Source organism: Tachysurus vachellii, chromosome 5 (assembly GCF_030014155.1).
Source record: "Tachysurus vachellii isolate PV-2020 chromosome 5, HZAU_Pvac_v1, whole genome shotgun sequence".
NCBI lineage: Eukaryota > Metazoa > Chordata > Actinopteri > Siluriformes > Bagridae > Tachysurus > Tachysurus vachellii.
In genome coordinates, this window is record NC_083464.1 from 30,903,445 (window position 1) to 30,918,184 (window position 14,740).

The 14,740-nt window shown below is 36.2% G+C and overlaps 2 protein-coding genes across 2 annotated transcripts in view; both read right to left on the minus strand.

Moving 5' to 3' along the window:
• Positions 1-14,740, minus strand: part of LOC132846409 (uncharacterized) — a 107,954-nt gene that overhangs the window by 84,193 nt on the left and 9,021 nt on the right. The window lies entirely within an intron of this gene.
• The window catches only part of LOC132846407 (NACHT, LRR and PYD domains-containing protein 12-like), a 130,869-nt gene that overhangs the window by 59,114 nt on the left and 57,015 nt on the right, over positions 1-14,740 (minus strand). The window lies entirely within an intron of this gene.

Genomic DNA, 14,740 nt, shown 5'->3' on the forward strand with positions numbered 1-14,740 from the left:
ATAACTTAATTATTCTAATAATTAAAACTGAAACAATTGAATAAAATTAAAAGTAGTAACCTTGGCTGTTGGCTACATCTTGGACAGAGGAACTGGCACTGTCATGCTTTGCACGAAAATGCCTCAACATGGATGATGTATTATTATTATGGACTCTTTTGTTTCTTGCGTTCAGGGAAATGCTTCCGCTCCTTGAAAACAAACACAGAGAGAATGAGGAGAAGCTTCTTCCCGCAGGCCAATTTGGAGCCTAAACCAGGAAACACCCAGGATCTAGTACTGGACCTCTCACTCCATCTTCACTGTTTTTAACTCTGGACTTGCACAGCCCAATGCCACTTTATACACAATCTATACACACCATACTGCACATGGACACTTTAAGGACAATCATTAAAAACCATACAAATGTATATATATGTATATTTATGTACATGTATATACATTATTTTTCCACATATATTTTCATATTTTATATACTTTTTATATAGTTTATACTTTTTTTATTTATTCATTTTATGCATTCCTTTTTATGCTTATATACCGGACAGATGCAAAAAGCATTTCACTGCATGTCGTACCCTGTATGTATGTGTATGTGACAAATAAAATTTGATTTGATTTGATTATAGGCCAGCTGCTCGGAGCAAATCAAACACTGGACCTAAAAACAGATTAAGGTATAAAGTGTGAACCATTTAAAAAAGATCATGGTACAGTAGTATTAAGCGGCAGAGGTGGGAGTAAGTCACACATGTGCAAGTCACAAGTAAGTCTCAAGTCTTAACCTTCAAGTCTCAAGCAAGTCCGAGTCATTTTTTGTGAGAGTCAAGTCAAGTCAAATCAAGTCACTGCTTTATGTCAAGCAAGTCAAGTCAAGTCGTAGCTTGAGTCAAGCAAGTCACTAGAAAGTCATACATATGTTTGATAATTTAACTAAATGTATATATTAAACAAAGTTAAATCTACAGTATTTATGGTCTATGAGAGTTTTATTTGCAACAAAAATGATTATATGCATTTATTTTATGGGGTCCCTCAAGGATCAGTTCTAGGACCTCTGCTTTTCTCGATATACATGCTTCCATTAGGGAACATTATTAGAAGACATGGGATCAGTTTCCACTGTTATGCTGACAACACACAGTTATATATCTCATCAAAACCAGATGAAATAACTAAATTGTCAAAATTAACTCAATGCCTTAGAGAGATAAAAGACTGGATGAGCGTTAATTTTCTGTTGTTAAACTCTGATAAGACAGAAATACTACTTATAGGCCCAAAAACCAGTACACAGAAACTCTCACAATTTAACTTCCAATTATAGGGATGTACTGTTACTAGTAGCTCGACAGTGAAAGACCTGGGTGTTATATTAGACAGCAACTTGTCCTTTGAAAATAATATCGCCCATACTACAAAAACAGCCTTCTTTCACCTTAGAAATATTGCCAAGCTGAGAAACATCCTGTCTGTATCTGATGCTGAGAAGCTAGTTCACGCTTTCATGACCTCTAGACTGGACTATTGTAATGCATTACTAGGTGGTTGTCCTGCATCTTTAATAAATAGGCTACAGTTAGTCCAAAATGCAGCTGCCAGAGTTCTCACTAGGACAAGAAAGTATGACCATATAACCCCAATTTTATCATCTCTACACTGGCTACCTGTTAAGTTTAGAATCGATTACAAACTGCTCCTACTTACGTACAAGGCTCTTAATGGTTTAGCTCCCATGTATCTAACTAGTCTTCTAACACATTACAATCCTTCACACTCTCTGAGATCACAAAACTCAGGACTTCTGGTAGTTCTGGTATTCTGGTAGCCAGAATATCTAAGTCTACTAAAGGCGACAGAGCGTTCTCTTATTTAGCTCCCAAACTTTGGAATAGTCTTCCTGATAGTGTTCGGGGCTCAGACACACTTTTCCAGTATAAATGTAGATTAAAAACTCATCTCTTTAGTCAGGCGTACACATAATACATTTCAGGCGTACACATAATACATCCCATCATATTGTGCACTATTACACTAGACTTGCACATTCTTATGAACAGCAGATATGTTAATCCCTCTGCACTGCTCTTCTCTTCTCTTTTTCTACCCATGCTGAGACACCCATGCTATGATCGTCTTCCGTGCGATGAAGTTTTTGGACCTCCACTGAGATGAGGCCGACTCTGTGAGAATCCTGAGACATCTACAGATCTACCGGCTCCAGTTGGACTCTGTGATACTTGTATATTTGTAACCACACCATCTAGTGTCACCCATATGAGGATGGGTTCCCCTTGAGTCTGGTTCCTCTCAAGGTTTCTTCCTTTACCAATCTAAGGGAGTTTTTCCTTGCCACTGCTGCCTGAGCCACCTCAGACTTGCTCATTGGGGACAAATACATATACACACATACATACACACTGTGAACTGTATATATCTTGAATTTTTATTATATTAATTCTTTATACTACTCCTTATGTTTATCTTTTGTTCTATGTTTATGTTCTGTAAAGCTGCTTTGTGACAATGTCCATTGTAAAAAAGCGCTATACAAATAAACTTGAAACTTGAATTGAATTTTAAAAAGGTGTCCACATACAGTACAGGTAAAATAAAAAATACAATAAAAATCTAAAAATGAATAAAAATCAAAACTACAAAGAATGAGATGTAAATGTAACTGAAATAAGGCCAACATAAAAGCATGAAAAGTTTCAATATGCCTCAAACATGGCAGAAGACCATGGAAAAGTAGTACAATGATTTCTTTGCAACCAAATGGCATTTTTTGAACAGGCATTCACCTTTTAATGGGACATGAACACATCCTTAAATTAGATCCTTCCTTTTTAACAACAGAATAACAACAACAATCAATAACGTCAACCAAAAAACGTAAATTATTGAATCCCACAAACCTTGAAGTGAATTAAGTATAGGGGAGAGAGAGAGAGAGAGAGAGAGAGAGAGAGAGAGATGATTGAAGTGAGTGTAATTTATTAAACGGATAGTTCACCTAAAAATTAAAATTCTGTTATTTTTTTCTCACCCTCATGATCTTACAAACCTGTATAAATTTCTTTGTTTTGATGAACACACATGTAGATATTTTGAGGACTGTTTGTAACCAAACCATTCACGAGCCCCATTCACTTCTATAGTGGGAAAAAAGAATACTATGGAAGTGAATGGGGCTCGTTTTGGTTTGGTTACAAACATTCATTAAAATATCTTCCTCCGTGTTCATCTAAACAAAGAAATGTATACAGGTTTGTAACATCATGAGGGTGAGAAAATTATAAAAGAATTTTTTTTATTTTTGGGTGAACTGTCCCTTTAAAATGAATGTGTGTGCGTGTGCATGCGAGACAAGAATATGGCTGTGCTTGCAACTCTGAAGTTTTTTATTTTTATATTTATATTTATGTTTTTTATATATATGTGCATCCCCATAAACGATCCATACGCTTTTCACTCAAAGCCTAACACTGAAGACCAATTATAAGTGCTATTGCAAAAAAGCTGACATTTCCACATGAACAGTGACCATTTACACTACATTGCGCTTGCAAAAAATTTAATTTGATAGAACTTTGTCATTCAATTGTGAGCGATGTGGCCGCATACTGCTGTTCTTCTCTTCTCAAAATCCCGGTACCCGAACTTAATTATTTTTGGTGTAGCGCCTTCCATGTTTCGTCACGACTGTTAAGGTTTATTAGTTAGTGCGCGCGCTCCCTCTGCTTGCCTGCTGCGTCACGTGGTTAGATTACGCTCTTGTGTGTGTTTAAAACAGATTTAAAAACAAAATAGACAAAAAAGATAAAACAAAAACAAAAAACAAGTTATTTCGAGTCATTTAACTCAAGTCCGAGTCAAGTCTCAAGTCATGAATGTCAAGTCAAAGTAAAGTCGAGTCTTTTTTTAATATTTGTCAAGCAAGTCTCAAGTCTCAAATTTGCGACTTAAGTCCGACTCGAGTCAAGTCATATGACTCGAGTCCCCCATCTCTGTTAAGCGGTGCACAAAAGGCTTTTCTTGCATTCCTATATTTTTCAACTTATTACTACTATCCATTAAATATATACAGTATATGACAAAATATACAACATGAAATGTTACATTCATTCATTCATTCATCTTCTACCGCTTATCCGAACTACCTCGGGTCACGTGGAGCCTGTGCCTATCTCAGGCGTCATCAGGCATCAAGGCAGGATACACCCTAGACGGAGTGCCAACCCATCGCAGGGCGCACACACACACTCTCATTCACTCACGCAATCACACACTAGGAACAATTTTCCAGAGATGCCAATCAACCTACCATGCATGTCTTTGGACCGGGGGAGGAAACCGGAGTACCCGGAGGAAACCCCCGAGGCACGGGGAGAACATGCAAACTCCACACACACAAGGCGGAGGCGGGAATCGAACCCCGACCATGGAGGTGTGAGGCGAACTAAGCCACTAAGCCACCGTGCCCACCTGAAATGCTACATTGAATCGTATAATTGCCCAATGATGAGTGAGATTTGAGTTATAAATATAGGCTTCACAACAAAACCATATATCCACCTTATTGGGTGAAATCAAATGAAAGTGTTCCCACATTTCAGAACGCGATCTTTTTGTAACAGGCTCCATTGACAAATCGCAACAATAAACTCTCCTAAACTTGCTATAATTAAAATAATAATTTGAATTAAAACACATCACTCCATATAACTCCTTCAAAAATTTATTCCAGCACATGAACACCAAGCCATCACATTTATTACAAATAACAATCCAAAATGATGTAAAATAGACTGTCATTGCCATAGGACATTTGTAAATCAAATGGCTTGTAGTAAAACAATTCTTCAGGCTTTCTGAGTACAAGACCGTGCTCTTGTGCAACAATACTGAAAGCATGAAGATGTTCAACAAACTCTGATTCCATACATGAACCAATGGACCAATTTGCCTCATGCATTCAGGGTAGTGAATCATAAGGTTCATAAGATTCCTAAAAGGATACAACTCCCTGAACAATCTGTGATGCTCTACTATCAGATGCTTCAAAAATATTGTCATTCCTTCAGAAATGCAAGGAGAAAATACAATATTAACAATTTGTAAGTAGTTTGGACAAAAGTGTATAGATTTTTGAGTGGAAGATCATAGCTGATGCTGAAGACAAAATGGACCTTAAAGAGTTCATCAATTGCTGCTAGTGAAGAGGATGCTTGACAGAGGATGATCTTTTTATCAACCACGATGAAGAACTGACTGATGGCTTCCTTGCTGTACCCTGAGGCAAGAATGTATGGTTGACGATTCACAAGGTGTTCCTGTATACTCCAGCATGTCTGAATGAAAAAAAAATAAAAATACTATCAATACTAATGACAAATTAATAAGTACAGCTTAATCAGTTAAACATTTATTTTAATCTTTTTAGCTTAACTGAACATCGTAAAGTACAGGAGACAGTCCAGAAGTAAAGTATATGCACCAACCGGCTGTTAATTCAATTTAGGTTGAGAATCATCAACTTGCTATATTAACCCCCATGTAGAAATGGATTGATTCGAGGTACAACATGCATAGCCCATGTTTTATGTCACCAGTGCACCAGTTACCTACTTTGTGAAATACCACCAGATGGTCAACAGCCTGGCAAACACTGATCTTATGGATTATCTTTCTTCCTGAAGCCTGGGGTGATAAGAGATGCAGAAGCAGAAAGAATGAAGATGTGTCACTGTCCCAATCTGAAAAACACAGAACATGTAAATGTGTATAATAAGTTTAGTAGATTTAAGCTGCAAAACCATTGCAAGTTATTGGTGTACAACTCTACCTGGGGAATCTTGTGCCTTCTCTGTTCTGTTTGGCAGATGACAGTAATCTTTTCAGCAGTGGAGTAGGAGTCAAGGTTTCTGCTAGTCTGATAACCTTTGCTTTGAAAGCAGTTGGCCACCTTTCCAAAAGTCTGGAAGCAGTTTCTGACCCAAAGAGGAGAGTGAAGTCCTGAAGAATCTGAAGCAGAAGAAAACATGTAAAGAAATGACCATAAAACATTAATTATATTCACAAGCTTAATGTGTTCAGTTTCAACGAAGGAGACAATTTAACAGTTCTCTTAAACTAGCATTTCAATTTGCTTAAAGGAACACTCCACCGTTTTTAGAAATAGGGCTTATTAAACTTCTTTCCTACATTTAGATATGTGGGCAAGTGCATTTGTCTCAGTGCATGCATTGTTTTAGTATGGCAGGGTCGCCGCTAGTTTAGCATAATGAATGTTGCCAGCTAGCATGTCCAGAGTAAAAGTGATCCAAAAAAAAAAAACCCACCTAATTACTTCTTGTGGCCTGCGTATTCACAACGAGTACAAAAAGCGATGCAGATTAAGACTAGGCGATTTCCTAGGCAGATATTGACTTTGATATTGATATTATGGGGACGCACAGGCGAAGCACTGCTACTTGGGCACAGAGATATCACGCAACACATTGCGATCGCTCAACAGCCGGAGGACGTGAGGGTGAGAGCCGTGATATCTCTGCGCCCAAGTAGCAGTGCTTCGCCTGTGCGTCCCCATAATATAGTCCCAAGTCAATATCTGCCTAGGAAATCGCCTAGTCTTAATCTGCATCGCTATTTGTACTCGTTGTGAATACGCAGGCCACAAGAAGTATTCCGTGTAACGCAAAACTCCAATACAACCCACGAGGGGGCGCTGCGTGTAGCGCACGATTTTAAACCTTTGAATCAGATTACGAAGCAGTCACGTGGGTGTGTGTGAAACGAAGCTTCGGACGTCATTGGTCAAGTAATTTTGCCAGATTTGCCAGACATCAAGCTTCGATACAAAGCTTCAATGAAAATCGGTTAATTTTTTTGACACACGCCTCGGAGCTTCAGTGTCACTGGTAACATCACTAAAATGAATACTCAAAGATAGATAGATAGATAGATAGATAGATAGATAGATAGATAGATAGATAGATAGATAGATAGATAGATAGAACTTTATTGTCATTGCATAATGTATTTTTATCTGAAATATAAAGTTGTTCAGTTCCATGTTTGTATCTTGGAATAAATGTTTCTATGTACTGTATCACACTGTGCTGTGTTTGTTTCCTTGTTGTTGAGAAGTTAACTGAGCCTTTAAGTCTCCTTTACAACTGCTTTACAAGGCATAGATAGTCCTCACTTTAGATGAGCTCACAAAAATAGTTAACTACAGTATAAAGTAGTAAATGGTGTGGCCCCACAGAAAGTACAAAGGCCACCAACCTTGAAACCTTGTGATCTTAAAACGTGATAAACAAGTTTCCACTGTCATTGGATCGAGTTTTTATCAGCTACGCATTTTATCAAAAATTACGCACTTTTTGCTGTAACTGACAAAACCTTAGAGATGGCAGTACAAGCTCTATTCACCTCTCGTCTAGACTATATTAACTCTCTATACTGTGGTGTCACCAAAACTCAAATTAACCGTTTACAATTAGTTCAAAATGCTGCTGCCAGATTTCTTTTAAAAAAGCGTAAAAGCGATCACATTCCCCCTCTTCTGAGGACTCTTCCCTGGTTGCCTATTTAATACAGAATTCATTTAAAATACTTTTATTTGTTTTTAAGTCCTTGCGTAATCGAGCTCCTATTTATTTATCTGAATTATTACATCGTTACTCTCCTTCCAGAAGCCTAAGATCAGGCAACCAGAACCTCCTCACTGTTCCCTTTTCAAGACTTAAGCGTAGACGGGATCGAGCTTTTTCAGTGATTGGGCCTCAGTTTTGGAATGATTTGCCAAAAGAGTTAAGATTAGCAGCCTCTTTGTCCATTTTTAAGTCCCTTTTAAAAATGTATCTCTTTTCCTTGGCATATCTATAGTTTTCCTTTTTATTTTAATTCTTTTTGTTCTTTAATTGTTCTATTAATGCTTGTTTTAGTGTTTTATTGTGTATTATTATATTGTTTAATTATTTTTGCTTTCATTATCTCTTGTCTTAGTATAATTTTTTTCTGTGTATTTTTACTAACACTCTTTTACTGTACAGCACTTTGGTCAGTCCTATGGCTGTTTTAAATGTGCTATATAAATAAAGTGAACTTGATCTTGAACTTGAACTTGTAAATGGTTTTTAAATAACTGAATTTATCATGATTTATATTAGGAATATGTGCTTATAAAGCATTTATTAACACTTAGTTACAGTACATCCTAATAATTCCTTACACTTTCTAAATGATCTTATGAACCACTGACACCCCATAAATAACTGGTTTATGAGTAATTTATTACTTATTTTTAAAATATAAATTGATCATTAATTAAGGATGTAAATGTAATTATTAAGCACATGATTATATGCTTTTTGATCAAGAATAAAGCATTTGTAAACTGGTTGCAAATGCAGGAGCAATGCTTTGTAAATGATTAATTAACTAATCACTAACTAATTAACTAGTGTGCAGTCATTATAAAACGTTACCGATAATTCTTTTCTTAATAAAACCACCATTGAACCCATTAACCACCACTGAAGTTTCTGCTGACACACAGAGGAATGATTAAGAGCATCAACAAAGAATTTTATATTCTCAGTGTCACTAAAACTGCTAAACTGATACACGACCCGTTTTAGATTTGTGCTAGCGCTGTGGTTATAGATTGTGTTGTCTACACATTTTGTTGTCTATATAATAATCACAAATAAAGTTGAAACCAGATATTTTATAGATTTTATTTCTTTACTGTCATACATTAAATCAGAGTAAACTTTTTTGTTTTAAATCAATAAATATTAACATATTTTTTGCATTTGCTAAATGTCAATATCGAGCGAGGGAGAATTTTTATGTATTTTTATTATCACTTTCATCAAAGTCAGAAGTATACTGTACATACACTTCCTTAGTATTTAGTGGAATTACCCCGAAACTGTTTAACTTGGGCTAAACGTTTTGGGTATCCTTCCACAAGCTTTCTACAATAGTTTGCTGGAATTTTGACCCTCTCCTATTGACAGAACTGGTGTAACTGGGTCAGGTTTGTACTGTAGGCCTTCTTGCTCGCACCCGCCTTTTCAGTGCCGCCCACAAATTTTCTATGGGATTGAGATCAGGGCTTTGTGATGGCCGCTCCAATACCTTGACTTTGTTGTCCTTAAGCCACTTTGTAACTAATTTGGAGGTATGCTTGGGGTCATTGTCCATTTGGAAGACCCATTTGCGCCCAAGCTTTAACTTCCTGGCTGATGTCTTCAGATGTTGCTTTAATATATCCACATAATTTTCTTTTCTCATGATGCCATCTATTTTGTAAAGTGCACCAGTCCCTTCTGGAGCAAAGCAGCCCCACAACATTATACTACCACCCCCATACTTCACAGTCGGGATGGTGTTCTGAGGCTTCAAAGCTTCGACCTTTTTCTTCCAAATATACCGTTTATCATTATGGCCGAACAGTTCAATTTTTGTTTCGTCAGACCACAGGACATGTCTCCAGAAATTAAGATTTTTTTCCCCCATGTGCAGTTGCAAACTGTAGTCTGGCTTTTTTATGGTGGTTTTGAAGTAATGGCTTTCTCCTCCCAGAGTAACCTTTCAGCTCATGGTGGTACAGTATTCGTTTTACTGTGGATAATGACACTGTCTTCCCAGTTTCAGCCAGCATCTTCACAAGATCTTTTGCTGTTGTCCTGGGGTTGATTCGCACATTTCGCACCAAAATACGTTCCTCTCTGGGACTCCTTCCTGTGCGGTATGATGGTTGTACATTCCCATGTTTTTTATACTTGCCACATTATACTGCACACATTATTTTATCAGCCATAACATTTAAACTACATTGTCTGAACGGATGAACGTGGGACCTCCAGGCATGTGGAAATTGCACCTAATGATGAGCCACACTTGTGGAGGTCAACAATTCTTTTTCTGATGTCTTGGTGGATTTCTCTTGATTTTCCCATGATGTCAAAGAAAGAGGCTCTGTGTTTGAGGTGTGCCTTTATATGCATCCACAAGTGTGCCACCAATTAACTCAAATGGAATCAATTACCCTATCAGAAGCTTCTTAATCTCAGAATGGAATCATCTGGAGTTTTCTTTTTTGTTTAAAGGCACGATAAACTTAGTGTATGTATACTTCTGACTTTGATGAAAGTGATAATAAAAATACATAAAAATTCTCCCTCACTCAATTCTGACACTTAACAAATGCAAAAAATATGTTAATATTTATTGATTTAAAACAGAAAAAGTTTACTCTGATTTAATGTATGACAGTAAAGAAATAAAAGTTTTTGTCTTTTTTTCTGAAGTGTATGTAAATATCTGGTTTCAACTGTATATATAACCTGTTTTGTCTGGTTAATGATTGTTTTTTATTCATGTACATTTGATCTAATGACATCAGTGAAATATTTCAAGCTGGATAAAAAAGCCACATAAACCCTATCACTATCAAATGTGTTATTTTATTTCTTTAATAGTTTTAGAATTCTAATACAAGGTTTAACGATTACTTTTCTAATGTAGGTTCCATACTATTTATGTTATGTGTATCTATATATAGCCTACTGTATATATATATATATATATATATATATATATATATATATATATATATATATATACATATATACAGTAGGCTATATACTGTATATATATATATATGTATCTTTTTTTATCAGTTTTTGCACATTTCTTTCAATGGAATAACCTTGTAAACATTTACTATGTCCACACATCTCTGCACTGCACTAACCTTTATATTTATTCACTGTACATATGTTTACATATATATCTTTATATATTACATGCTGTACATATGCTACATATTTATCTGCACTTGTCTATTTGCACAATTGCTTCTCTTTGCACTTCTGTTAGATGCCAAACTGGATTTCATTGTGGTGTAGCTGTATTATGCAATGACAATAAAGTTCTATCTATCTATCTATCTATCTATCTATCTATCTATCTATCTATCTATCTATCTATCTATCTATCTATCTATAATAACAAAGATGAAATGCAGCTTAAACAAGAATTACTAAAACAAGACTTAAATCGTATTAAACTTAATGAAGACAAAGGTTTATGTAGGTTTATTTGTGTAGGTTTTATTTGTGTAGGTTTATTTCAAATTCAATGAGCTTACAAATCTCAAAGCAGACAGGTGACACATCATGCAAACAGTTAGAGCTGCGTGGGTGGCGTCCACTTCCTGTGCACTAAGTCTTCTGATGTTGAGCTTTCCATTCGCTTTGTCGTTGTTGCTTTAGCATTGACATTGTGGATTTTTTTCTTCCTCAAATTTAGTTGTTCAATAAAACAAATAAACAAAACTCGATGGGATGGAACCAATGGCGTAAGTTTGATTTTGACATTGGTGGGGACATAATTTATTTGACATTGGTGGGGACAACATTCCTCGTATTTTGTGCATAAAACTCACATTCTTACTCACATACCGGTAGCCTGCATAATCACGTTGCATATGGCTTCATACAACGGAATATAGCTGCAGCCTCCTACCTCAGCACATTAGCGAGAAAGACAAAGCCAATCAAACAGCGATGTGGGTTAGAGAGCAGGACTCAAAAAAGGCAAAGGCCAATCCTTTTAGAGAGGTGAGTTACAGAGGTGGGATTCATTGCAAGGGGTAGATCTGTTAACTAGCCCACCCAATCAGAGGCTGGGCCCACCCTGGCCCCACACCACATAACAGCCAATCACAAAATTGGTGCGATATTCAATTCAGCTCGAGATACGTTATTTTCTAATTTCTGCCCAACCCCCCTTTTTCCCCTCCTAGACAGACAGAAAGACTTAGCTCATTCATTCACATTCACGCAACCTTTGAGGTAAATGGACGTGCTTATAAACGACAGTCACAGTAACTTTATTAGAACTGTTAGTGAACTTGATTAACACACTATATATAGCCTAATACAACATGTACAGATTTCTTGTTCCAAAAGGACAAAAGAAAACCACTTTAGCTCTCCAGGACACAGCTACCACCTCCTCATCCATTTGCGGCAATGAGGTGGGAGAAATGGATGAGTCGAGTTCATCTGCAGCTTCCGATGGTGTCAAAAGCACAAATACACCCACTCAAAGATGCAGCAATTCTGTCCTGAATGATTTAAACAGGGCGAATCCTTACCAGCCGGTTCTGAAATCATACCCCCGAACTCTTTTTGGAGGGAGAGAGAGATGTTTTTCGGCCGCTTGGTATCAGCCACAATATTACAAATGCAAAAAGATAGAATGTAAATATAAACATGTTAACCCTTTATATATATAAAGTTACTAAATAGTTCCAAAATATGTACAAAAAAAATTAAAAATGAAGAAAACACAAACACAACAATAACAAACAACCCTAACAATTGTCTTAAATATATGGTATTAAAACTATAGACATGAGAGATTAAAGCATTAAAGAACACCCCCACCTGTCCCACCGTCCCACCTGGAATATCACTTGGCCCACCTTTCATCTCATATCTGGAGCCGGGTCTGTCCACAAGTTGCGCTATTTTTTACAGAACACTGTTGTAAAATATTTTTCATCTTATTTAATGATTCCTGGATAAATGTTAAGTGAAATAAGTAAAAAAGCACAAGACACAGACGGACATCAGTGGTTATGTATATATATATATATATATATATATATATATATATATATATATATATATATATATATATATATATATTGCTAGGGACAATTGAGTGTTCCCTGGATATTGGTAGGGACATGTCCCTACCGTCCCTACCGAAATCGACGCCCTTGGATGGAACAGAATCAGATCAATTATATGGTAACAATAAAATATATCTGATGATCTTTGATCTTGAGTAATAGTAATGATGATCATAAAACATGGTGAAATTATTCTGTAGAAGTTTGAATTGTTGAATGGATAAATAAAGCATTCAATTGAACGTTTGTTTAATCAAATGGTTAAATATATTTTTCTGGAATTTTTCATTAACACTGGTGTTTAGATCCAGGGTAAAAACTGTTGAGAAATTGCAGAACCGAAGCCATATTTACTTTCCTTCATGACACCTCGATATATGCCGATCATTTCATCTTTAGCGTTGTAAACAGGAGAGCCACTGTCTCCAGGTTTACCTGCTACAGATATTAGAAAAGCATCAGTACACTGTTTAGGACAAATGATTTTACCCTCCTGCTTCTGAAAATTCCAGTCAGGGGTTGAAGTGTAAAAATATCCTTTGTCAGTATCATTAATGTTACCAATGTGGTTCTGTAGACCAGGACCAAGTGGAGTGGTATCACCAAACAATTTAATAAAAGCCTGATCTCTGTTCAGATCGGTGTTACAAGATTTAGTAAAGCAAGCTTTATAGATACTAAAACAGTCAGTATTTCTGAGTTTTCTTCAATAACATCTTTGATAACATGTAAGGCAGTCAATACATAGCCGTAACCAAAGTAACAGCCAAGTCCTCGAGTGATTGAATTTGATTCAATAACTTCGATAAAGCAAGGCTGTTTCTCTGTAATCATAGGTTGTAACTGAGCATCATATTCTTCAATTGATTTGTTTCTGTAAACAATTGGACCATTTGAATAGTGTCATTTTTCCAGAAATTCCCCTATAAGATAATTCTGTAAATGAGGCATATTGAGAGCAAATGTTAAACTGTATGTTTGTATGTATGTATGCATCCAGGATGCAGTCGGGGTTTTATAGGGTGGTTTTAAACCCCGCCCACCACCCGCTCTGCTGCATGTCATTATGAACATTAAGCACATTAAGAACGCGCGTTTTTACATCATTTGTGTCTCTTCAAGTAATGGATAATTCTTAGTTTTATCACCAGTAAATTTATTTTTTTTTCATATTTTTAACCTGTCTCCATCTAAAGAAAGTGTCCCGTATTAGAGGCAAAGTGTCTGTTTGTTGGCAAAGTGTTTGTTGATCTACAGTGGTGTGAAAAAGTGTTTGCCCCTTCCTGATTTTTTTTTTTTTAAATTTTACTTTTACTTCAAATACTTAAGTACATTAAATATGAGAAAATGACTTTTGATACTTAAGTACAGTAAATATCAGATACTTTAAGACTTTTACTTGAGTAATATTCTAAAAGGTGACTTTCACTTCTACCAAAGTCTTTTTCTAGTACGATACTTGTACTTTTACTCAAGTGTTGCTTTCTAGTACTTTATACAACACTGGTCTATATCATCTTTACTGATGCTGGAACTACATATATGTGTGTGTGTGTGTGTGTGTGTGTGTGTGTGTGTGTGTGTGTGTGTGTGTGTGTGCGAGTGTGTGTGTGTGTGTGTGTGCGAGTGTGTGTGTGTGTGTGTGTGTGTGTGTGTGTGTGTGTGTGTGTGTGTGTGTGTGTGCGAGTGTGTGTGTGTGTGTGTGTGTGTGCGAGTGTGTGTGTGTGTGTGTATGTGCGCTTGCTTGCCTGCAGAAGTCAGCAGCTCTATTTTGTTTACGACTGAAAAATAAAACATTTCAGGAGTAAAAACACAGTAAGTATATTTTCCCTTTCACTGGACCATTTTTTCTTTCAGTGGTAAGAACAGACTTTAAAACAAGGACAACAACAACAACAAATAAAAGGGGAACTAAAGACTTTTTTCTGAAGTGTAAAATATTATTATTATTATTATTATTATTATTATTATTATTATTATTATAGGAAAATATTCTTTATTATACACAAT